This window comes from Lissotriton helveticus, chromosome 5_1 (genome assembly GCF_964261635.1).
Source record: "Lissotriton helveticus chromosome 5_1, aLisHel1.1, whole genome shotgun sequence".
Taxonomy (NCBI): Eukaryota; Metazoa; Chordata; class Amphibia; order Caudata; family Salamandridae; genus Lissotriton; species Lissotriton helveticus.
Window position 1 is genome coordinate 1,343,542,967 of NC_136065.1, and position 25,227 is coordinate 1,343,568,193.

General features: G+C 42.9%; 1 long non-coding RNA gene across 1 annotated transcript; it reads left to right on the forward strand.

Annotated features, from left to right (window-relative positions):
• Positions 1–126: 126 nt before the first annotated feature.
• Positions 127–19,560, forward strand: LOC144753611 (uncharacterized). The gene is made up of 3 exons (XR_013594428.1): positions 127–236; positions 930–988; positions 19,478–19,560. It is a non-coding gene; the product is annotated as an uncharacterized LOC144753611 (long non-coding RNA).
• The last annotated feature ends 5,667 nt before the right edge of the window (positions 19,561–25,227 follow it).

Here is a 25,227-nt window from a genome sequence, read left to right on the forward strand (position 1 = left end):
CCAATGCTGCTGTGCCGGGGCACCGAGCGGATGTGGCAGGGCGCTAGGCTAATGTGGCACGGCTCTGTATATGAATAGCAGGGCACGGGGCTGCTGTGGCAGGCATATGGGAGAGAAGAACTATTGTGGAAGGCCTCTGCCTGGGCAAGGATGCTGTCTGTGGGGCCGGGGACGGGACTCCTGTGGCGGGGCTCGGGGAGGAAGACGTCAATGTTGCTGTGGTGTGCAGAGAGCAGGTTAGCTCTACTAGCTGCGCACTGGTACCCTGGGAATGTTTCTTTGTGTGCAATTCTTGATGGCGCCTGGTGCTCTGTCGGACTATGTGTGCGTTTCCCTAAGAGTTCCAACTGTGTGTGTCTGTGTGGTGGATGCTGCTGGAAGCACCTGCCTGCTTTCTGTCCCCTGTACTCATCTGTGGGCGAGATGCACTGTGCAGTCCCACTATGTGTGAGTATGTGCACAGAAGGACTGCTCCCCCTGCTGGCCCTACGGATTTTAGTAGCAGAGATACAGCTTGCTCTACACATTTTAGTGGTTCTGCAAGTCTATACCTAAGTGGGTCTTTGCATGGTGTGCATGTGTGCTACAGGACGAACCGGCTCTTCTGCGGATGCAGTACCATTTCTATGTGCAACTGCCGGGTGTATTGGCCTGGGCAGTGGGGGTTGGTTGCGGCTATTTCTTATGTATCTGTGAATGCTGGTTGATCACATTGTTCCGTGCTGCTTTGATTGGCGCTTGTGGCTCTTGGTGGTTTTGAGTCGTCTGTTGAAGTTTGCGAAGTCTGGCTAGCCCTTCTCTTACACTCGTCTGTCTCTCTGACTGGCACTCGGTGCTGAGTCTGAAAGACCTGAGCGCCTCTGTGATGTGTGCTTGATGCAACTGGCGGCGTTGTGCTGTATTTAATGTATTATGTGTCTCTGTTACAGGTGCTTCAAGCCTCTGTTGAGTGCTTAATTGGACAAGGCAATATATCAGCTAGAATGGAGTAAGTATGCACCTTTATATTTTGCAGGCCGCGTGTGTCCTCCCCTTTGTCGCGTTGGTTAGAATTACTTGAAAAGATTTGTCATTTTGTGGCATAGATTTAATGATGCCCTTACATATACATATATTTAAATCTATCAATTTAGTTCGATTTTTTTACGATAATCATGTTTCTAAGGGCTACTGTGAAAATGAAATGTGCTATCTGATAACGCAAGCGATCTCTGCTGATATGCAGTAAAATTATTTTTCAACATACGTAATAATATAAAAAAAGAGTAATTATTGTTGCTTACGTGTGCGCAAGTTATATTGTCCAATGCTTATCAAATAGAACGTGAATGTATATTTGTATGTATTATTCTTATTAATAAAATATAATATGTAGATAAATATATATGATATTTAAGGAGTGAAATATTGATTCGAGTTTTACTGGGTAGAAGTCTCTAACAATAATATTCTTCCCTCCCTCAGCCGTCACTCCAGTTTCCCGGCTCTCAGGAAAGCTCCCTCAGCTTTGCCCCCTTCCGTCTTTCCTTGCACCCGGGTGGCCCCCTCCTCCTCTGAGCTGTGCCTGCTTGACAGCCTCCTCCGCGCACATCTGAAGTAGAGCAAAGCCTGCTCGGGCTCCCATGGAAACCCCCACTGCTTCCCCCTTCCGAAGCGTGCGTACAACAATGGTGACAGCTGCAACGTCACTAGTACATAGCTTTTATTACGTATTGGTGCTTGAGAGGATCACGTGATCCGTCCCTGGTGTTTTCGTATCAAAAAGACATTCGCCGATTTCTCAACTTCGTCTCGCCATCTTGTGGTTAGGTTAGGTTAATACTATTTTATGTACCCATTCTAAGAGACCCATATTTTGTTTATATTGTATTCCGGGCTGGTCCACCATTAAGCAAAATAAGCACGTGCTTAGGGCATCAAGGGATGATGACCATCACAGGAATTTTCCATTGCCGTATTTACCATGGACCACAGGGTACAAAATTGCAAACGGTGGAGCTGATAGAGATCGCAGGTCACCCGACCAATATTTTCACCACTTAGGTTTCGGGCCCATATATTTCATTTCACCATATACATTGATCAGATGACCATACAATCTACTACCAATAATTGTGAGTCCCTTCCTGCTATTTCTAGTGTACCCGACTTACCATCCACCGATACGGGTACTTATAACCACGATGGGTCAGGGAGCTAGCTGTAAAAGGAAAGGCAGCAAAATACAAAACCCAACATAAAAATGATTTCAATGTTTCATCAAATGACCACGGACAACTGGGAAGTTTTAAGATTCTTTATCTAAAATTCAGTTTTGGAAAATCATAACATTTGCAGTAAGAAACCCAGTCAATAATCGGAATTTTTACTATGGAAACAGTTTTCATGAATATGAATGGGAAATTAGGAATCCTAACAGCTATAGTAAGGGTGTAATGTGAAACACGATATAACTCTAGTAAAGTACTTCAGTTAAATGTTAAGAGAAAATTATAGACCACATCAGGAAATTGCAAACTGCAATGTAGAAAATGATTTCTAAAAGGTAGGGTAACATAGGAACACGCTATGAAAGTAAATGCAAATAACTTTATGATATGCAATGGTTGCGGAAAAGCATGGAAAATTATCATATGCAAAGGTATGTCTTTATTGAAGCAAAGACGGAAAAATAGAAAGGTGCAGTTTAGAGTTTTCGGCAAGATATTTACCTAGACTGGTGTGAAAACCAACCCTGGCCACGGGTCAGTTAAGGACAGGAAATACCCCAAGGAATAGCAGTCATCAATGGGACAGCAGGTGCAGTATGGACACCTCAGGACAGGACAGGAAACCCAGATTAGGATCAGGACAGGACCACCAGGATACGACCAGCCCCCGCAGTTCGGAAGCAACGCCTGCGCTCCACCCTCTCTGCGGCTATCAGTCAGAACCCCGATTGGGTTAGCGAACTCCCCAGCAAAGTGCTCCGCCAGCACTTAAGGTTTAGTAAAACCTTAGTCTATGGTCAAATTCGGACAGAGTGCTCCGCAGCGCTCTGTATATTCAGTCACCTATTGAGTGCGTTGGGTCAGTGACAGGTCAGCTATTCGGACAAGTCGGACAATTTCTCTAGCTAAACCTAGGCTAGATATACTCTTTTGGGTCAGTGTACCACCCCCCAATGTTGCAAAGTGTCAGAATCCCCAATTTCGATTGGTCCTAAGGTAGGATGGGTTAACACACCAATCAGAACAGACTTATTCAAGTCCTAATTTGCATTCTAAGGTACCGCCTAGCAAGATTGGGGTTCCCATGAGAGAATATGCAGAATACAATAGAAATAATGTCATTGTATCAAGTCAGGAACATGATTTCTCTATCCTCCTGGGTCAGAGGTGGCGTTCTCAGGAGCTTCTTGTCTGTGACTGCCAGCTGGCTGAGTTCCACCGCTCAAGGCTACGGCTGCCTGGGCTGCGCGGTCATGCGCAGAAAGGACCCTCAAGATGGCTCTCGACCCAGTTGGACCCCCCGTTTACCATGGTACATGAAAAGTAAGCGAAAACAAATTAAAATATAGAAATAAATGAATAAACTACATAACATGAGTGTGTACTTGTGAATTATCATTATAAAATATACTATGCAATTATTTATTAGTGCAACAGACAGAATCACAAAAGCAACGGTGCAAGCTTCACCTCGCTATTAGAAAGCGCGGCCATTTTATTGGCTGTTACGCATGCGCACCCTTTCCCTCCAAATGGGACTGCGTCGTGTCACGTGATTATGCCTAACGCATGCGCAGAATAACATTTCGAGCAGCTTCCATGTTTAAAGACAAGGGTTATTCGTATTAGTGAAACACATAGGCAAGCATCACTATGATACACACGCACATTCAAAATACATAAATTTAGTAAAACAAACAATTGGAATTACGGGATTATAACACATTTTTCGAGGTTCTTGACACGAGCAAGTCGCGATGCGAAATCTTGCTCTATCAATCCCCTCTTTGATGATATTTACTATCATCACAAAATAATGGAACCAGATGCCAACTTTCTTTCACACCTTGTACATTTCTATCTCTTCCAACAGGCGATTCAGTTTCTCTTTCTCATTTTTGGTAGGGTGAGAATTTTTCACCTTTTTATAAATCTGATTATTCATTTCTTCCAATTCAAGCTTATCCGCACTCCGTTTCACTCCTCTCGCATTCACTTGGTATTTCTTTGTGTGTTTGCGACATTTGCAACAGACGAATATGAGAAATAGGATAAGACCTATCACTCCAATTGGCATCAGTACCTTAAACAATAAACTTTTACCTAAGCTAGCAAACCAATGACCTACATTGGAGAGACCATCAACCAGTCTCTTCCAGGCACTGTCAACCTCGAGTGGTTTGAGTTCCTTTTCCAAATTAGTAATGTTTTTCACATATCTTTTAAGCTGTACACTTTTGTCCGGAATGTAAGTGCAACAATGTTGCGCCTTCAACATCCGGCAGACTCCGCCCTCTTTTGCTAATAAGGTGTCAAGAGCAAGTCTGTTCTGCAAAACCATTGATCTGATCGCAACCATTTCAGTATTGACCAGCAGAAATCCATGAGCCGTGTCAGTAGACAACACATCCACTATTGTGGATAATTTGCAAATTCTGTGAGTGTTTAGAACCACTCCCACTCCAGGTATCAGTGCACTAAAAATACTACCCATTATTTCACCTACGCTTTCTCTTTTACTACGCACTAAGCCATTAGTGTTTTCGTTGCTTCCAGCAATTTCATTCACGTGGTATATTTTCGGGAAAACAATGCCAAAATAGCAGCTTCCATACCAGTGATCCGGCAATTTGAAATATGCCTTGTTTCCACATACATAATAAATTCCGGGAAACACAGGTTCTGACCCATTTTTGAAACCCCAACCTCCAATTACCTTGTAATTGTGTTCACATTGACTGGAACCAATGAAAATATTATTATAATAACTAGTCTTCTCGCGATGAAGACAGAGTTTCCCTTTCTTTTCGAAATCCAGCAACAAAGCAGGCCCTGCCCCGCCATTTGAGGTGCTTTCCATGTCCTCAGCCCATTTTGGGGTTTTCTGTCTTTTGTCATTTGCCTTTCTTTGGAAACTCTCTCTTCTCTTCTCTGCCATGTTCAAAAATATTTTTTCTTGTTCATGTAATGAACAAGTCAAGTTGTCTCTGTGTACTTCATTTAAGTCTATGGTACCTATAGTCAGAAAGTATTCTCCCATATAACGTGTAACGTCACTTTTGGTATGTACAGGATTCAGATTTCCACGTATAGGAAGTTCGGAAAATATTACGTCATTATTAGAGTAATAGTACTGTAACGGTCCTCTTTTGTAAAATAAGCTTGCTAAAATACTACAGGAAATTCCATAGGTCAGAGGTAGGTGATGATACGTCACGCCTTCAGCTACAGAAGTAGGTAGCTTCATGCAGACATAGCAATCTTCTATTTCCATAGTTTCTACATAATGCACTAACAAGTTTGCGAAAACATTTAAGTGTGTCTGGTTTCTAACTCCGTGGTAATGTAGTCCTTCCTCATCTGATGCTTCTAAGTCTCGTTTTGTCTGTCTGAGTGCTTTCTCACGTCTTTCTACACTTCGTGTTGTCAGTTCCTCAGTGTCGGTAGTATGAGTAGGGTCAATATTAGTATTTTTGCTTACCATAAAAGGAATGAAAACTGTTAGTCCTATCCAAACTAATATTACTATAACTATACTACATATACATACTTTGCAGCATGTTTTGCAACAACTGCGGCTAGGTCTACCACTCATGTTTGAATCAGACATTTTGGCTCAGAAGAAGTTTTCAACCCCTCTTTGTGTCCTTGCCCAGGTACCTTTATGCTGAGCAATTTCACGGTGGTTCGTCCTCTTCCTCTGCAGAGTAATCAGTAGTCGGTTCCCCGTCGCTTTCGTCAGTAATATCAAGATCCTCAAAATTTTCCAGAATCAGATATGTCCATTCAGGATCCTGGTATTTCTCATTCAGTCTTTTTATTCGATCACTCCTTCTTTTGGAGCTTTCTCCAGCTTGCTCTGCTATTCGTATGCTTTTTCTTCGGTCAGCAAGTTTCTCTTCTACTGTTTTTATTCTCAATCTTAGTCTCTTAATGTATCTTGGTTCGATATTTTTCTTTTTCTTGAGTCTTTTAGTTGGCACTGTATTTTGGCTTTCTTCTAATGCTCTTTTGTTTTCATTCGTTTGTGGCACTTCCTCTGTCTCTTCCCTTCCTGTCTTACTAGTCCCAGGTCTTGTATCTATTTCTTCCGCCTGGTTACTACGCTGGCCTTGTTCAGGTGAGTTTTGATTTTGGCTTTCGAATGTCTTTGTTTCTGTGTCCTGAACACGTTCTTCTAGCTCTGTCTGATTCTGTTCGAGCACTTCGATCTCTTGATTTTCTTCAGCTCGAACTATTACACTATTTCTAGTCTGTCCCTTTTCAATTTCAGGAGCCAGTGGAGGAGTATCGATCACTTGTTCTGTCCCTGTCTGACCTCCTTCTTCGTCCTCGGATTTGATGTGAATCTCAATGATCTGAGGGTCTTCGCCTGTGCCTATCTCGACCTCTCTATTCCACTCTCTATCTTCGTAGATTCGCTCTCTTGTTCTGATTGGGTCTTCAATGAAATCTATTATAGGTATCCAATCATCTTGGCTGGTGCTCGGTTGCTCGTCATCAGCTACTTCCGGACCAACGTCTGCAGGACCCTCAGCTGGACTGGCGCTCGGCTGTTCGTCATCAGCTACTTCAGGACCGACATCCGCAGACCCCTCAGCTGGACAACCTTCAGCTCCAGGCTCCTTGTCTGGAATTACCTTTTGAGTATGGCTGGCATGGATCCACCTGGGAATGCCTGCACACTTCACTTCCGTCGTGGTCACCAGTATTACTTGGCGTTTTTCTCCCCACCTCGGTGCAAGGCAACTCGAACGAGTGTGCTTCTTTATTCTAACCCAGTCACCTGGAACCAATTTGTGAACTGGAGTTGTCGGGTTGGCGACGGCGTCTTCCCCAATCTGGCGAGAGATAGAATGCACTTGGTCACCCAGTTTCCTGCAGTACTCAAGTACCAAATCATCAGAAATGCCTAACAGTTTGTTTCCTGGTACCCATGCTTGTCTCATCACTCTTCCCATCAAAATTTCATGGGGGCTCAGGCCTGTTCTCCGATCTGGAATACTTCGGAGTCCCATCAGAACAAGAGGCAAGGCAGTAATCCAATTCATTTCCGTTGAGTCACACATTTTGGCCAACCTCGATTTAATAGTGCCATTTATCTGCTCTACCACTCCAGAAGCTTCTGGACGATGTGCACAGTGCAACTTTTGTGTGATTCCAAACGCTTTACAGAGTTGGTCCATCACCTCATTCTGAAAATGTCGGCCTCTATCTGATTCAATAGTGACTGGCACCCCGAACCTAGGTATCAATTCTCGTAGTAACAATTTGGCTACTGTTAAGGCATCACTCTGTGGGACAGGGTAAGCTTCCACCCATTTTGAAAATAGGCAGACTACTACAAGGACATATCTTTTTCCCTCGCAGCGTGGCATGGTGATGAAGTCAATTTGTATTCTTACAAAGGGACCCCCTGACTTTCCAATTTTCCCCAGTTCAACTACTGTTCTCTTGCCAGCGTTGAACTGTTGACAAGTTATGCACCTCTGGCACAAGGATTCTGCTACCTTCCTGAATTTCGGGTTATACCAGGTCTGTTGAAATACCAGAACCATGGCATCCCTACCAATGTGTGATCCTTCATGTATCAGTCTGGCCATAGGGGCAAGCAGGTTCCTAGGTAACACAGGCATACCATCTGGGCCCACAATGACACCATCCTCACGTCTTGGTCGACAACCAAGTCCCTTCTACTTCTCTTTCTCTTCCCAGGGCACAGCATGCTGCCATTCTCTCACTTCATCCCAGGTAGGCACTTCTTCAAACACCATAAGTTGGCAGCTGTTTCCAGTCCCACCCAGTCTGATATTCATTGACATGCGATCCATAGCACATTGTTTTGCTACCCGATCAGCAAAATCATTACCCAATGACACGGGGTCAAGGCCCTTTTTATGAGCAACACATTTGACCACTGCCAATTCTTTTGGTAATTGGATTGCCTCTAGAAGGTCTTGGATAACTTTTCCATTTCGAATGGGAGTACCTGATGAAGTCAGGAATTCTCTTTGTAGCCATAATTGGCCAAAGTCATGCACAACCCCATAACAGTACTGGCTGTCAGTATATACTGTTATCCTTTTGTCTTTTCCCAATTTGCATGCTCTTATCAAGGCAATTAGTTTGGCTACTTGTGCAGACTTTACTCCAAATAAACAGGATGCTTCTTTAACTTTGTCTAACGCAACCACAGCGTAGGCAGCACTTAGGCCTACAAGTTCGTGTCTCATGCATGAACCATCCACAAACCCTTCTTCATCATGTACAGGCAAGGGTGTTTCTTTAATGTCTGGGCGCTGTTTAGTACTGAATTCTGTCAGGTCAATGCAGTCATGCTCGTTCTCTCCCTGGTCTTCTAAAACCATTGAGTCAGGGAGTAGAGTGGCGGGGTTCAGTATATTACACCGAGTGATGGCCACATTTGCAGCACCCACGAGAATCCTCTCGTATTTAGTCAGCCGACTAGGGGTGAGATACTGAGTCTTTGTTCTGGTTAGTAAAATCACAACTGCGTGTGGAACATACACAGTTACCGGATGTCCCATGACAATAGATTCACTCTGTTCTAAACTTGTGCATGTTGCAGCCACTGCTTTCAAACATCCAGGTAATCCAGCAGCCACTGGATCCAAAGTGGCAGAAAAATATGCCACTGGCCGTCTAGTTAAGCCATGTTCCTGAGTTAGGACCGACAATACACAATTGTCTCGTGTGTCACAGAATAAAGCAAACTCCTTGGAATAATCTGGCATTCCCAAAGCAGGAGCTGTACACAGACAGTCCCGTAATTTTGTAAATGCTGTTAAGCTGTCATCATCCCATTCCACAGGGTCCGGTGCTCCTTTCTTTGTCAATTTTATTAAAGGCTTTGCATGGACTGCGAATCCCACAATCCATTGCCTGCAGTAACCTACAACTCCAAGGAACATTCTGACTTCTTTTTGCGTACGGGGTAACTGCATCTTCTGAATTATTCTGACTCTCTCTGAGGTCACTTTTCTGATTCCCTTTTCTATCTGGTGCCCCAGATATTTCACTGATTTTGAACAGAACTGCAATTTCTCAGGGGCCACTTTATGTCCCTTTTCACTTAGGTGATTTAGTAGGGCAATGGTGTCAATCACGCAATCCCTATGACTTTTGGATGCCACCAATAGGTCGTCAATGTATTGCACCAAAACAGATTTTCTAGGTAAGACTAAAGTTTCCAGGCATTTTTTCAAGATCTGGTTAAAGATAGAGGGGCTCTCTGTGTACCCCTGGGGGACCCTGTTCCAAACGTACACGTGACTGTTGAAAGCAAATGAGAAAAGAAATTTGCTATCTGGGTGCAATGGGATCGAAAAGAATGCATGACATAGGTCAATCACAGTGAACCATTCAGCATCCCAGGGAATCTGATACAGAATCACAGCTGGGTTTGGGACAATAGGACAGCAAGGAACCACAATTTTGTTTACCTTTCTCAGGTCCTGCACTACTCTGTACCTGCCACTAGGTTTCTTGATTCCAATTATTGGGGAATTACACGGGCTACTCATCACTTCTTGTATGATGTTTGCTTCTAGCAATTTCTGTATCTCAATGGCAACTCCTGCTCTCACTTCGGCACTCATTCTGTAAGGCTTAGTATTGGGGTAGGCTGCATTTTCCTTTATGGCTATTTGTATTGGGTCTACATTGGCCATTAATCCTACATCCTTTCCTGTAAAGTCCCATACTTCTTGTTTCACTGTCTGTTGAAGTTCTTCAGGTAAGTCCTGTATAGTCATTTGCTTAATTTCTGAGTCAGGTCTGACTAGCATTAGCTTGTAAATACCATCTTCATCTGGGGTTTGAATCTCAACGCCCTTTGGTGTGCAAAAGATAGTGCAGTTCATTTTGCACAGCAAATCACGTCCCAGTAAGTTCACTGGACTGGTATCACAGACGACAAATCTGTGCATTTCTTTGAAGTTCCCTATTGATATCTCCATGGGCTCGGTAACGGGAGTACTAATCAATTGATTAGATACACCCACTACTTGGATTGCTTCTCCCGAGAGGGGTAGGTTTGGAACGTCTGCTGTTCTTACAGTAGAACGGGTAGCACCAGTGTCCAATAGAAAGGTGACATCATTTCCATCAACCTTTCCTTCAATGTATGGCCCTGACTGGTCTACCGGCAAGGAGGCGCCAAGTACACACTCCTTGTCCTCCCCTCTCAGGCCCCGTCAGTACTCGTCGTCACAGAAAAAAGTGTCATTCAATAAATATTGCGAAGTTGCTGCATTTCTGTTCTCAGTGCCCCCCCCAGATCTCTATATCATCTCCCTGCGGTGATTTTTCCTTAAACGTTGGCTTTGGCGCTCGGGGTATTTGAATTGTTTTTACCTGCTGCTGGGTCTTTCTTGGCTTTTCATTCTGCGTCTGTGGAGTTAAATCAGGGGTTGGGTATTATCGGACTGTAAATACGGGCACTCGTCTCTCCAATGTCCAATTTCCCCGCACTGGTGGCAGGGAAATTTCTTTTTGGCTTCCTCTCTGCTCATTTTTGCTCGGGGCTTTCCTCCACCTCCACCCCCAGGGCCTTGGTTCAGAGTAGTTTTGTTTAACTTATTCAATTGTTTTTCCTGCTGTTCTGCAAGCTTTACTTGAGCCCACATCACTTTCTCCTTCAGGGCCTTTTTCTTTTCTGCCATTTCGTCCTCACAGTACTTGCGTACCGTAGGACCTCGTCCATTTTCTTGGACTGCCAACAGATTTTGTTATCTTTTATCCACTGACAAATTTCTGGTCTTAAACCGTTTACAAACCTGTAAATGAAATGCGTCATGTCCTTCATTTCGATGTTATCTATACCACTGTACGTTTTGAACACCTGCAACAGCCTTTCAGAAAAGGAATGCACAGTCTCGTCCCTTTCCTGCGTGGTTCTATCTATCTTGGTCCAATCAGTTTCCTTTGCGGGCACTTTTAGCTTCAGATGCTGAATTACCTGATCATATTTTTTCATCACTTCCTTAGAGGGTTCTCCTGTTGCTGAGTCCCTCGTGTATTCCTCACTAGGCCAACCTATGGCGATTTTACACTCAGTCCACAGATCTACAGGGACCACTATGTCGAAGAACCCATCCAGGTCCTTCCACAAGCATTTTTGCACTTTTACAAATCTTTCTACCTGCCGGTACCAATCGACGGGCTTTTCTCGTAATTTCGGGAAGTCATTGGTAAAGGACACAATATCCTGTCTGGACCATGGAACATGTACATATTTTCCTCCTGGTACTTCGCGCATAGGGCATAACTGTTCTGGTTTGTCAACTTCCTTTAGAACAAATTCGGGAGTTACCTGCTTAGACCTGGCTTCATCTTTTTTCCTAGCCCATCTGGCTTTCCATCTTTCTACGTCTCCCCATTTCTGTAACACTGTCAATAGTTCCTTGACCTGTGCCTTTTTCCCTGATATATTCAGGTTTTCCAAATCTTTGTCTGAAAATTCTGCTCTGTATGGTTTCTGCAAGGGTTTCGATTTTGAAATATCTATTCCCATGCTAGCAGCAGTATCTGTCAATTTTTCATGAAGTACTCGGGCATTTCGGGTAAGACTTTTGCAAATAAACAACAGCTCTTCTTCAGAGTAGGTATTTAATCTGTCTAATCCCACATTTCCTGCCATTAGTTCTTCTATTTCTACTCTCAGTTTGTAGAGATCTAAAGGTTTCGTCTGCGGAGTTTGTTTCTCTAATTCTTGACTCCATCTTTCAATTTCTTCAGGAGTCACTAACGTGACACTCTTAGTACCCGAAGTCGATTCCATCTGAATCTCCCTTGTGTTGAAAGGGTTATGTCTTTTCTGCATCCTTTTCCCTGTATTTCTATTGGGCAGATCCAATAGTGAGACCTCAGACTCGCACTCACTTGTCTAGTCATCTACAATTAAGGGTTCTGGTCTTGGCTAGGCTATGACTGGGGAAATGACTGGAGGTTTTGGACTTTCATGTCGGTCCCCATACAATGGAACCACTGGTTCGATAGTTACTGGGATTGTCAATGCTTCAGGACTGGTATTTAACTGGGAGATTTTCTGAATTATTTCAGCTCTCTGCTTTGCTAGAATTTCTCGCTCCTTTTCTTCCAATAATCTCTCTACGGATTTGTCATGTAACACCTGTGGGGTCAGAGTGGGAGCATAACTCGGGGCAGTGGGATGAGTCTCACTAAGTCCTTCACCATAATTAGGTCTTGGGAACAAACTTCCTGTACCTAGGGACCTTGGTTCTCTTTCATATAAAGGCTGTAAAAACGGCATTCCTGAACCTGATGGTCTCGCCTCACCCTCGTAGGGAGGTCTCGGGGAAAAATCGCTTTCACAGGAGTATCTGGCATCCCCACCAGCTGATATTCTTGGATAGATATCTCTTGTATCTACAGGACCTAAGCTCTCGGTATAAGGAGGTATGGGGCAACCCCCTCCTGCACTGGCTGATCGGGCCTCATCCTGAAGATGAAGTCTTCGGGAATTATCCCCCTCACTGGAAGGTCTATTTCTTTCATTATAAGGAGGCGGACTTCTCATAAACAGGTCATCTAATAATTCATCATCCGACTCTCCAATAGGTACCCAATGTTTGCACTTTTCTGTTTTCTTCTCCCCCCCAGGAGGACCACATGCTGGCATCATGGGAAACAGTCCTTCTACAATCATATTCTGTCTCCACTGTTTCATCTTTTTGGCTCGGGCTTCCTGCTTCAATTTTGGATAAAATTTAGTTAACCCTTTATCCATTTGGGGCTTATCTCTCTCAAAAGCCTCAATCTCCCATTCTTCTAGTGCTTCATACTGTGTTAACCTAGGTCTGGGATGTAAGTCATTCATTCGGGTTCTCAGATTGAATAGAATCCTACTGTTAAAGGTACCCTCTAACGGAAAAGCCAATACTCCGTCATCTTTCGTGTATTCCGCCCAGTTCTCCAACCATACACATGTGTTGTACCCTTTATCGAACATCATGAAAGATGCGGGAGTGTTGGGTGGCGGTATGACAACACCTTCTCTAGTTTTAATCAGTTTGTCTTTTTTGAAATAATTTTTCACTTTGTTTACAAGAGACACTTTTCTCTTATTTCCGTACATAATGTCGTTTTTAACGCCTTTCCACTGATCGTTCTCAAATCCCATATGCCGTGGATCAGGTCTGGTATGCGGTCTATACGAATGCCACATGCGATTTTTACGAGTGACTTTGTTTACAAAACCACTTCCAATCCAAGTGCGTCTATTAATTTCGTGCGGCCAATGAAATGCACAAATTCAAATAATTTCAACCAATGGGTGCGCGGCCTTTTCGTGAGACAGTTCTCACGCTCCGGCTCTCGCCCCTCCTTTACAATTCCAGCTCCGCTACAAACCCGCTGTGACTACCAATCCCAGCGCGGCACAGAGTGACGTCAGAGCAGCTTCGTGCCTGACTCCCTCCTTCACAAGGTAACGGAAACTTTCTTTCTTTCTAAAGTGCTAGTGTTCGGTATTTTAACAATGAATACACATTCGCCACTGTGCTCAAGTGTCTAGACAGGAAAGAGTTTTGTTTCACTGCAAGTAAACTACTTCCATTTACTTTTCACACTCTACGGGTAGATCTCTTCCACCTACCCTTCAAACTAGCATTGGGGCACCTGCTACTTCCCTAGACTCATCCACCTTTCCGGGATATATCCAAGTCTAAAGTTTCACCAGCGAGCCCTTTTTGCTTTCACTCAAGCTCCGATGAACCTGCTACTTTTCTGGTGTGACCGTCACTAGGTTATGCCACAATAGGAATTTTGCCAATGAACCTCGTTACTAACATTTATTCAATCATACATTCAGAAAAAAACCCTAGTTAGTGCTTCCAGTTCTGCCTAACCTGCACCAACTTTCCTTGAAAGCCAGTGACCTCAAAGCAAGTGGATTCTATTCACCACTCGCTATTCAATTCCCCGGGGATTTCTGACAACACTTAAGACGTTTTACTAATGAATAGATAAATACATATAACAGTATAAGAATAAGAACAACAATTTTAAAACATTTCATAATTTTTAAAGTAAACACTTCAAGTGAGTGATCAAATCACTCGAATTGTCTACTCTCATTAGCAGCATCCAACTTAGTTGATCTTAACTAGTCCTACCTAACCTTTAGCTATTCCCTAACCATCCTCGATGCTACCAGAAAATTACTGATAGAGATCGCAGGTCACCCGACCAATATTTTCACCACTTAGGTTTCGGGCCCATATATTTCATTTTACCATATACATTGATCAGAAGACCATACAATCTACTACCAATAATTGTGAGTCCCTTCCTGCTATTTCTAGTGTACCCGACTTACCATCCACCGATACGGGTACTTATAACCACGATGGGTCAGGGAGCTAGCTGTAAAAGGAAAGGCAGCAAAATACAAAACCCAACATAAAAATGATTTCAATGTTTCATCAAATGACCACGGACAACTGGGAAGTTTTAAGATTCTTTATCTAAAATTCAGTTTTGGAAAATCATAACATTTGCAGTAAGAAACCCAGTCAATAATCGGAATTTTTACTATGGAAACAGTTTTCATGAATATGAATGGGAAATTAGGAATCCTAACAGCTATAGTAAGGGTGTAATGTGAAACACGATATAACTCTAGTAAAGTACTTCAGTTAAATGTTAAGAGAAAATTATAGACCACATCAGGAAATTGCAAACTGCAATGTAGAAAATGATTTCTAAAAGGTAGGGTAACATAGGAACACGCTATGAAAGTAAATGCAAATAACTTTATGATATGCAATGGTTGCGGAAAAGCATGGAAAATTATCATATGCAAAGGTATGTCTTTATTGAAGCAAAGACGGAAAAATAGAAAGGTGCAGTTTAGAGTTTTCGGCAAGATATTTACCTAGACTGGTGTGAAAACCAACCCTGGCCACGGGTCAGTTAAGGACAGGAAATACCCCAAGGAATAGCAGTCATCAATGGGACAGCAGGTGCAGTATGGACACCTCAGGACAGGACAGGAAACCCAGATTAGGATCGGGACAGGACCACCAGGATACGACCAGCACCCGCAGTTCGGAAGCAACGCCTGCGCTCCACCCTCTCTGCGGCTATCAGTCAGAACCCCGATTGGGTTAGCGAACTCCCCAGCAAAGTGCTCTGCCAGCACTTAAGGTTTAGTAAAACCTTAGTCTATGGTCAAATTCGGACAGAGTGCTCCGCAGCGCTCTGTATATTCAGTCACCTATTGAGTGCGTTGGGTCAGTGACAGGTCAGCTATTCGGACAAGTCGGACAATTTCTCTAGCTAAACCTAGGCTAGATATACTCTTTTGGGTCAGTGTACCACCCCCCAATGTTGCAAAGTGTCAGAATCCCCAATTTCGATTGGTCCTAAGGTAGGATGGGTTAACACACCAATCAGAACAGACTTATTCAAGTCCTAATTTGCATTCTAAGGTACCGCCTAGCAAGATTGGGGTTCCCATGAGAGAATATGCAGAATACAATAGAAATAATGTCATTGTGTCAAGTCAGGAACATGATTTCTCTATCCTCCTGGGTCAGAGGTGGCGTTCTGAGGAGCATCTTGTCTGTGACTGCCAGCTGGCTGAGTTCCACCGCTCAAGGCTACGGCTGCCTGGGCTGCGCGGTCATGCGCAGAAAGGACCCTCAAGATGGCTCTCGACCCAGTTGGACCCCCGTTTACCATGGTACATGAAAAGTAAGCGAAAACAAATTAAAATATAGAAATAAATGAATAAACTACATAACATGAGTGTGTACTTGTGAATTATCATTATAAAATATACTATGCAATTATTTATTAGTGCAACAGACAGAATCACAAAAGCAACGGTGCAAGCTTCACCTCGCTATTAGAAAGCGCGGCCATTTTATTGGCTGTTACGCATGCGCACCCTTTCCCTCCAAATGTGACTGCGTCGTGTCACGTGATTATGCCTAACGCATGCGCAGAATAACATTTCGAGCAGCTTCCATGTTTAAAGACAAGGGTTATTCGTATTAGTGAAACACATAGGCAAGCATCACTATAATACACACGCACATTCAAAATACATAAATTTAGTAAAACAAACAATTGGAATTACATGATTATAACACATTTTTCGAGGTTCTTGACTCGAGCAAGTCGCGATGCGAAATCTTGCTCTATCAGAGCTACATCTATATAAAAGTGGAATTATATAAAAATAAACATTATTTTCCATCTTACTCTAACTTTTGTTTCATTTAGAAAATAACATTTTATTTCATGGTTACTATTGTTTATATTTTGAATTAGATATATATGGGGCACCAAAATCTGTTGAGTGCTTAGGGCCTCTAAATGTTGTAATCCAGCTCTGATATTGGTTGTGTAGCTAAAGCACACAATAGAACCTTTTAAATTGTCTGTCTTAGATTTTCAAACTCCAAAATTATTTAAAAGTAAACAGTGGATCTGGTGATGTTTTAAACATTTTCATGTTTTTCAAAAATCCTTATCATGCCTAGAGCTCTATGTAGTTCAGAGGGTGTCTTGGTGTGTGTGTATGTGTGTATGTGTATATATATATATATATATATATATATATATATATATATATATATATATATATATATATATATATATATATATATATATATATATATATATATATATATATATATATACACACACGCATATATATATATTTTATATATAGGTAGAAATTAACATTTAAAAAAAACTTTGAAATTCACTGAAAAAACCATAGGTTTCAGGGACATTATAGTTAGTTGGACATTTCACTTGTACAGAACCAGAGAAATTCCGCCGTTATAGTTAGTCCAGCTAACTATAACTCCCGCCCCCGCAATGCACTGCTGATGACATCACATATTACATAATTCATTACATGGTCAGTGACATCACTGATGACATCATCCAGTGACTGTTTGTTTCTATAAAGTTGAAATATGTTTTATATATATGCCAAATTGTATTGAAGAATTAGTGGGTGTATAAGTGTCTGGATGGAGGATTTAGTAGGTGCGTGACTGACTGTATACGTGAGTAATTAAAAGTTTCTTACTGAATGCATGGGTGTAACATTGTGCCTTTTGCTTAAATGTATCTAGTTGTCCCTTTAAGGGTTTTAGTTATTGTTTAAGCAGCAACATGGCAATGGAATGTATATGTGTGGCCAGCAAGTCAGTTGCATCTGACTAGATCAAGCTGATGGATGGGACATTTCCTTCTCCTGAATAAACTTAATTTTATTCATCTCATTGAGGGTCCTTCTTAATTTTACACTGGTGACGATGGTCTGAAACCTACCCTGCGTATCCAGCACTTCAATTGATGGATTTTTCTCAACATCAAGTAACCATTGCAGAATCTTCATTTTTCAGCTCTGTTCTAGAAGGAAACTGACCACTTTCATGCAGTGGCGGCTTGTCCATTGGGGCGGTGAGGTGTTGCCCACTGCCGCCGCCACTAAATATGTCAATAAATAATATAATGTGATGCTCGCAAATAAATTAAACTGCATGGCGGCGTCACGTCACACCGGCTTGGCTTGCTTCATGTGCTTGACTTCGTACTTCACCCGATGCCGCGGCCCGCACATGCGCACTGTGTGGCACAAGCAAACTGTACGCATGGCTGGTTGGTTTGGCCGGACGATGCCTTTCGCGACCAAGAACCCCCATATGCACAACAGTGCACTTCAATTAGGATGATAGAGAAAACTGGGGGGCGTGGCGCAAACCACAGACCCCAATGATAAAAAATGGGTGGATACTTTTGCAGCACACCCCAATCCTGGCGCTGCTGTCTTTAAGAGAGAGCCTCTCTCTGTAATAGAGCAGCGCCAGGATTGGCTGCAGTGCTGCAGCATCATGGCAGTGCAGGGCGGCGGTTCCGCGGTTGCTAGTCTAGTCTGCACTCAGTAGTAGTAGGCATGACTTGGCACCGCGTGGGAGGTCCCGCCCAGCGCACACTAGCAATGCCCAATCACTGTATGGCTTTATTGTTAAGCAGGCGAGGCGTGACTACTGCTGCTGCATGCTGCACCAAGTTCCGAAAGTCCTGACCTGCTGCATTACACCCGGCCGCTTTATTAAATGACCAACGCTTTGTGTATGTATGTAATAATGAAGTATTTCATTTAGCACATCTTTCTGCTCTAGTTACTTCTGAGGGGAAGAATAGGCCACGTCTATGGCGGGAAACATTTGTAGTTCTTCCACTATCACCTTAAAGAGATTTTTTTTTCTCTAACACATTTATTTTTGCTAGGAGAAATGATTCGCAGAAAAGCACGCGCGAATCCATTTGCCCAGTGCCTATTTCCGACTACGGATTAATACATATGGTGACAAATGCGGCAAGTCAGAGCATGTGTGGGGGGCGCACACACCGCGTGACAGCTTTACTTCTTACTCTCTGGTCAGGCACGTTTCTAGTTAAGCACGAAGCATGCTGTGACGAACAATGCCTGGCTCTTTCGGGTGCATTTTTGCAAAGGAAAGGAATGAACACTGACCGCCATTACGCAGATTTTTAATCCACAAAAGGTTTGCTCGTCATTCTGCTTAAACTCAGAAAATGTCAGCAAATTAGCGATAATCTTTATGCTGTGCTAGTTTAATGTGCCACAAAAATATAATTTAGTTTAGTTTTAGCTCTAGCTCTGAAATAGCACTCCATAAGGCATTCCATACAAAATGACGCTAAAGAATGCTAAATTATGACCACAGTTAGGACCAATTGACAGTTGGTGTTTAATATACCGAAAAATACGTTAACGGGGGACTTCTGTGGAATGCCTCAAGTGTTGTACTTGGAAACGTGTAAGTCATGAGGTAACAGACTTTTTCTTTTCAGTTTTATATAGCGCGAACTAGACCCGAAGGTTTCAGAGCTCGTTACATGAGCATCAGTTGCATTACAGAGGGCACATTCATTTCGAGACACGGGCAGATTAAGTGATTTGCCCAGAATCATAGGATGTTTGAGCCTCCCACCAGACTCGAACTTGGTTACCCAGCCAGCTTCAAAGTCTACCGCTCTAGCCTTTAAGAACGTGCGCTTTACAAATACACATTATGTTATGTTACTTAGAAGCCTGTAGGCTGCACAACTTGACACTGATGTCATAGGATGAATCTTTTTTATATATGATCCTAGGCCTGTGGTTCTTTATGATTAACAGTCTATGTGTTTGGTTGACACAACTATATTTTGTTATATTTGCTTTTCAGCATCTGGTAAAGCCTGGTAAAGTGGAAAGCCTCAAGGCAAAGAAGAAGAGCACCAAACTTCTTTCCTGCTTGCACAACAGTCAACAGCCTTAGCGTTTAAGGTAAGGCAACTGCTGCTATATTTTACATTCTAATAGTTAAGGGCTATCATGTAAGTTGTACATGGTGGGTGAGGTACTCAGCAATGCATTGTGTTTCAAAGTCTTTTATGAAGCTCTGTGGTTATGCTGAATAAGCAGCTACCTATGTTATATGACACCACTTTCTTAATGTAATAACTGCACTTTCACAATTGCTTTATTAACCTTCCTGCTTTCTCAAATTTGTGTGAAAAAGCACCATTTGTCCACTCTATTTTCAAAATTTTCTCGGGGGGAAATCCCCCCGAACCCTCCTTAGGGGGTTCATGCTCGCTCGCTACGCTCGCTCGCTACGGTGCAGTATGATTATCATTTTACGCCTCACCACTTTCAAATGTCACCAGCCGCCACTGCTTTCATGTCAGTAATAATTTCCAACATCTCTGTGAGCTTCGCCACATGTCTCATTCTGACAAGCTTTAATTCTGAGGTTAAAGAGTTGGGAGACTTCAATGTGGGCTCTTTTGGAGTGTGTGAAAGACATTTAGTCACTGCCTTAATTAAGCTGTGACCTTCTCACTAAAGAATTTATCTTACTAAAGAATTTGTCTATTTGACCTTTACAAGTTTCCTTCAAATTGTAGTAACAGCAGCGCTTCTTGGAATCTAATCTACTCTTTACCTTTGAACTAAACTTTATACCTTTGAATTGAACCGTATCTCTCCATTGCTTTGTTTTGAAAATTAACTTGCATGGTGTGGTTTACAACATTGTGAAAGTTGTGTGGAGATTTTGGCTGCCTTTCACATGACTGTAATTGTATTTTGGGTGCCTTTTCACATGACTGCAATTGTTTTGAGGAGTGTTCAATAGATTTAAACAGCGCAGCACCTTGAAAGCTTTTGTGTGCACAAACAAGTAAACATCTCGTCATGATTGTGGAGGTGGGCACTAAACGTTTAAAACTATTTGTGGAGATGGACTGTTAGCCTCTGCTTTTTTTATATTCAACATCTAAAACCATTATTGGTAGTTGGTGTAACTTGATTTCGTCAGATTCAAAGATCCACGTTTGAGGCTGTTGTCATTGAAATTGAAGTATTTAAGGCTTTATTTGGCATCCGGTGCTTTGCGTGTTTTGAATCTCTGATACTCTTGGTTAACCGCCTCTCCCTCGCGTTCAGCTACAACTTGAACGAGCTATCACATTGAAAATCAACAACTTATGCAAATGCCTCAATTCAACTTGTTGCCTCAGCTGTTGCCATGTGACCACATGATTCCTCTCATGGTGCATCGCGCATTGTCTTCATCTGAATTCTCTTCCGTGGTCTTCTCAGAAGTCGTCATCCCGCAACGCTGTGTCTACGTGCTTAACGTCACGTGAGCGCCATTTTTTTTTTTTTTTCACAAATAAATTCAAGCTCTTCATCATTTCAAGGGATTTCTGTTTCGGGACTTAATTAAAACATTCCCAAGTAAGAAATATTCTTCCAAGAAAGGAAAAAAACCATCTTTAAAGACTTAAAGATTCCTCTTCGCTTCGGAATCACTCGTAGGAAGGCATTCTATTATATTATCCTACAGCGCCCTCTAGTGTTTTTTTTATATTAACAATTTTTGTCGTCCTTAACCATTTCTCTTTTCAGCTAGCAATGAGAAGTGAGGACTGTGGAGTTTATTGAGTTTTATGTCCTGTTTAAGACTGGGAAATAACAATTTTGCCTTTTTTGCGTTGATGCATAACTTTTAGTGTTATACAACATACCTTGTTTTTTATGTGTGTTTATGAATAACAATTTCTTTCCTTCTCAGGTGGGAATTTCAGCATTCACATTTAAGGTTCTTGGACTGTTGTATTAATACACACAACAGCTTCACAGCTCCTGTTAGGTTATGAATACATTTAGGTATTAGTGATTGCTGAATTTAACTTACATATTCTGAGTTTTATAAAATTAAATTGTTTTACTTACCTCTTAACTTATAAGAATGCAGAATGTCGCCACACCACCTTTTTTCCTTTCAACACCAGGCGATCCACCCATAAAGTGGCAGAAGTGGAAAAAGGTGTTTGAAAGGTATGCCAAGGTGTGTGGTACCAACTTAAGTGCAGAACAAAGAACTGCACTCTTGCTACATTGTTTAGGGTCCGAAGGGCAGGAAGTGTTTGATCACCTTCCAGAAGTAAATGACCAAACATTGAATGAGTATGAAATATGTATTCTAAAGTTGGATAAACATTACTTACCTAAAGTAAGCACCATCCTTGAGAGATACAATTTTGGGCGTAGAATCCAAAAGGAAGGTGAAACCGTAGAGAACTATATCCTGGCTTTAAGGAAATTGGGCTCTTCTTGCAAATTTGATGCTTTGCTTGAAGAGAGAATTAGGGACCAATTTATGCTAGGTTGCAATATACAGAAGGTGAGAGATGATATCTGGCAAAAAGATGATCCCACTCTAGAAGAAGTGATTAACATAGCAGCAAATCGAACACTCATTAAAGTGCGTTGAGATTCTCACAAAACATGAAATTAAAAGTGATGTTATACATGAAGTCAAGACCTCTCCCAATGGAAAAGGCTCTAAGAAATATGTCAAACCGAGTAGTAGTGATTCACTTGTGAGTAAAAATCTAGTTTTCAAGGTAAATGCTTCCGTTGTGGGAATGTTGGCCACTTAGCTAATGACAAGAAATGTCCTGCATTAAAAGCCACATGTGGTAATTGTAAGAAGGTTGGGCATTTCACCTCTGTTTGTCATGCAAAAAAGAAAAAGGTAAAAGTGAGTTCAGTGTCTGGACAAATAATGTCTGATAGTGATTCGAACTCAGATGTTGACTGTGGACAAATTGTATCACAAGTGTCTGATAGTGATATGAAAGGACTTTTTGATGAAATTCTTGTGAAAGGAATGTCTACTCGTGTATTATTTTACTCTGGGGCAAAAATAACGATTGTACCCAGACATTTTTACAATCAGCATCTAGAGGGTAAAGTCCACATTTTGAAAGCTGATATTAAGCCTTATGCATATGGTGGGGAACCTATCAAACTCATTGGGTATTTCCAAGGTTTGATTGAATATAAAGGGAGATTAGTTTCTGGGAAGGTTTATGTTTCTCACAGAGGTGACAGCATCTTAAGCTGGTTCCACCAACGAGACTTAGGGGTCATGTTGGATCCCAACAGTAATCCCCCCATCTTATTAAAAGAGAGGCTGAATATGAATGAGATTTGTTAGAAATGGGATTTCCGGTTGGCTAAGGCTTGCGCCGAAGTCAGGCAGAAACCACCATTCCTACATTAGGGCAAGGGAGCTACACGCCAATGATAACCCCTGCTCACCCTCTAGGCAACGTGGCGCGAGCAGTAAGGCTTATCCCGGAAGCTATGTAAGTTAAGTGTTTGCGCACGCACCCAGCAACAACACCCAAGGCCCACCACAAAGGAAACTCCACACAAGGTTATGCATAAAAATAGCCTTTGTATTACAACCAACACATTAGATAAAAAAACACACTTTACAATGTGCCAACAGGCACGGGCAGAATTTACAGGGGATATGTAAAGGACAGGGCCACATGGACCACTGTCAGGAATATGCACTTTTAGGTTTAGAATACTTGTTGGAAATAGCACTTGGTACATAGAATAATAATCACTTTAGCAAAAAATAGAAAATAGAGCACACAACCAGTAACTACTGGTAACAGGTAAATACCACCTACACAACCCTAACCACCTTAGGAGAATGCCACGCAGGGAACCAGGACCTCACTAGTAACACCTGTACTAGAAAGAACAACCACCTAAGTATCACTATACATCTAGGGGTAAAGGCATGAAAACATTACACATGATGCATCACAACATTCAGAGGTGTAGGGAAAAGCACATGACGCATAAAAACACATTGGTATTCCCTTTCTGAACCCATTGGAAGGCCACACTGCAGAACGACTGAAAAACCTACCTTGCCTGCATCTCGCTGAGTACTCCCGCCGCCGTGCACAAAATCTAGCCGGCCGCCGAGAGAAGGACTCGGCTTCCCAGACCACCCAGCGGCGGCGCAGACCTTTGGTGTCATCATCGGCGCCTGGAGGCGCGATAAAGGTCAGCGTCACCCGGCCAGGCGGTGTATTCCCTTTCTGAACCCATTGGAAGGCCACACTGCAGAACGACTGAAAAACCTACCTTGCCTGCATCTCGCTGAGTACTCCCGCCGCCGTGCACAAAATCTAGCCGGCCGCCGAGAGGAGGACTCAGCTTCCCAGACCACCCAGCGGCGGCGCAGACCTTTGGTGTCATCATCGGCGCCTGGAGGCGCGATAAAGGTCAGCGTCACCCGGCCAGGCGGTGTATTCCCTTTCTGAACCCATTGGAAGGCCACACTGCAGAACGACTGAAAAACCTACCTTGCCTGCATCTCGCTGAGTACTCCCGCCGCCGTGCACAAAATCTAGCCGGCCGCCGAGAGGAGGACTCGGCTTCCCAGACCACCCAGCGGCGGCGCAGACCTTTGGTGTCATCATCGGCGCCTGGAGGCGCGATAAAGGTCAGCGTCACCCGCAACGCGGGACGCGAGCGGGACGCCGGGCGAAGCCCGGGCCAAGGGCGGGCCCGTTTAAGCCCGTTCAAGACTGTGCGAGACTGGACTGGGCCACGGTATTTGATTTTTAATTTTCTTTATTGCTCATACCTGTCATTCTTTGTTAGGCTCTGCGAGGATCCACATCTATATCCACGTCCCACAGTGTGATCAATCTTTGCTCAGCCACTACTGTTTTAATTGAGCCTCCCACTGTGCGAACATGAATAGAGCCACCAGAAAGAAAAAGACACCTAAAGCTACTGATATCACTGGACCTATTGACTTGTTTATCTCTAAGACCAATGAAGTGATTGAGAACACCATACACTTGATAGAACGAAGGGTGTCACATGAATTGGAGGTCGCTAGAAGATCTTCGATGGGCCCCCTTGCCTCGGCCCAAACCCCAATTCACGAGGGCCCGATCATCCCGTTGTTGAACCAAGGAAATGTACTAGTTCACACAGTCCCAAACAATGTGGATTTGTCAGCAACTCAATTGTCATTAGGGTCTAACTCTACTGAGGATTTGGAAAATACACCGGATCTACAACTCTTACATAACCAAGATACTACATTAGACCCTATCCCCACGGGTGAAAGGGAGGGTGCTATAGCTAAGAGGCTAAGTAAAGGGTTGATTATACAGGAGATTACATCCGCTCCACTTAACATCGAGAATCTTCGCAACCCTAACACTAATAGTCATATCATTGTATTAGAGCAAACCCCTTCCATCACCAATAATGCTGCCCTCAATTTGCCCCTACAGAATACTGATCCATCAGAGAATCTGGAAGCAATGGGTGCTGTGGGTGGCATACACAAACCATGCACCACCTGTGTGACATTACACGATTTTCTTATAAATAGTATGGGGGAGCTGTTAAAACATCATCTGCAACCCATGGAAAAAAGCCTAAGGATTATCGAAAAACAACTTGCGAAATTAAATACTCCCGTATTTACGCAGAAGTCACTGGGCACCCTAGACATGGGGAAGGGGAAATCCAAAGAGCCAAGTAAACCGGCACAACTGCCTTCTCTACCAGCTGCTTGTCCGAAGCCCCCCT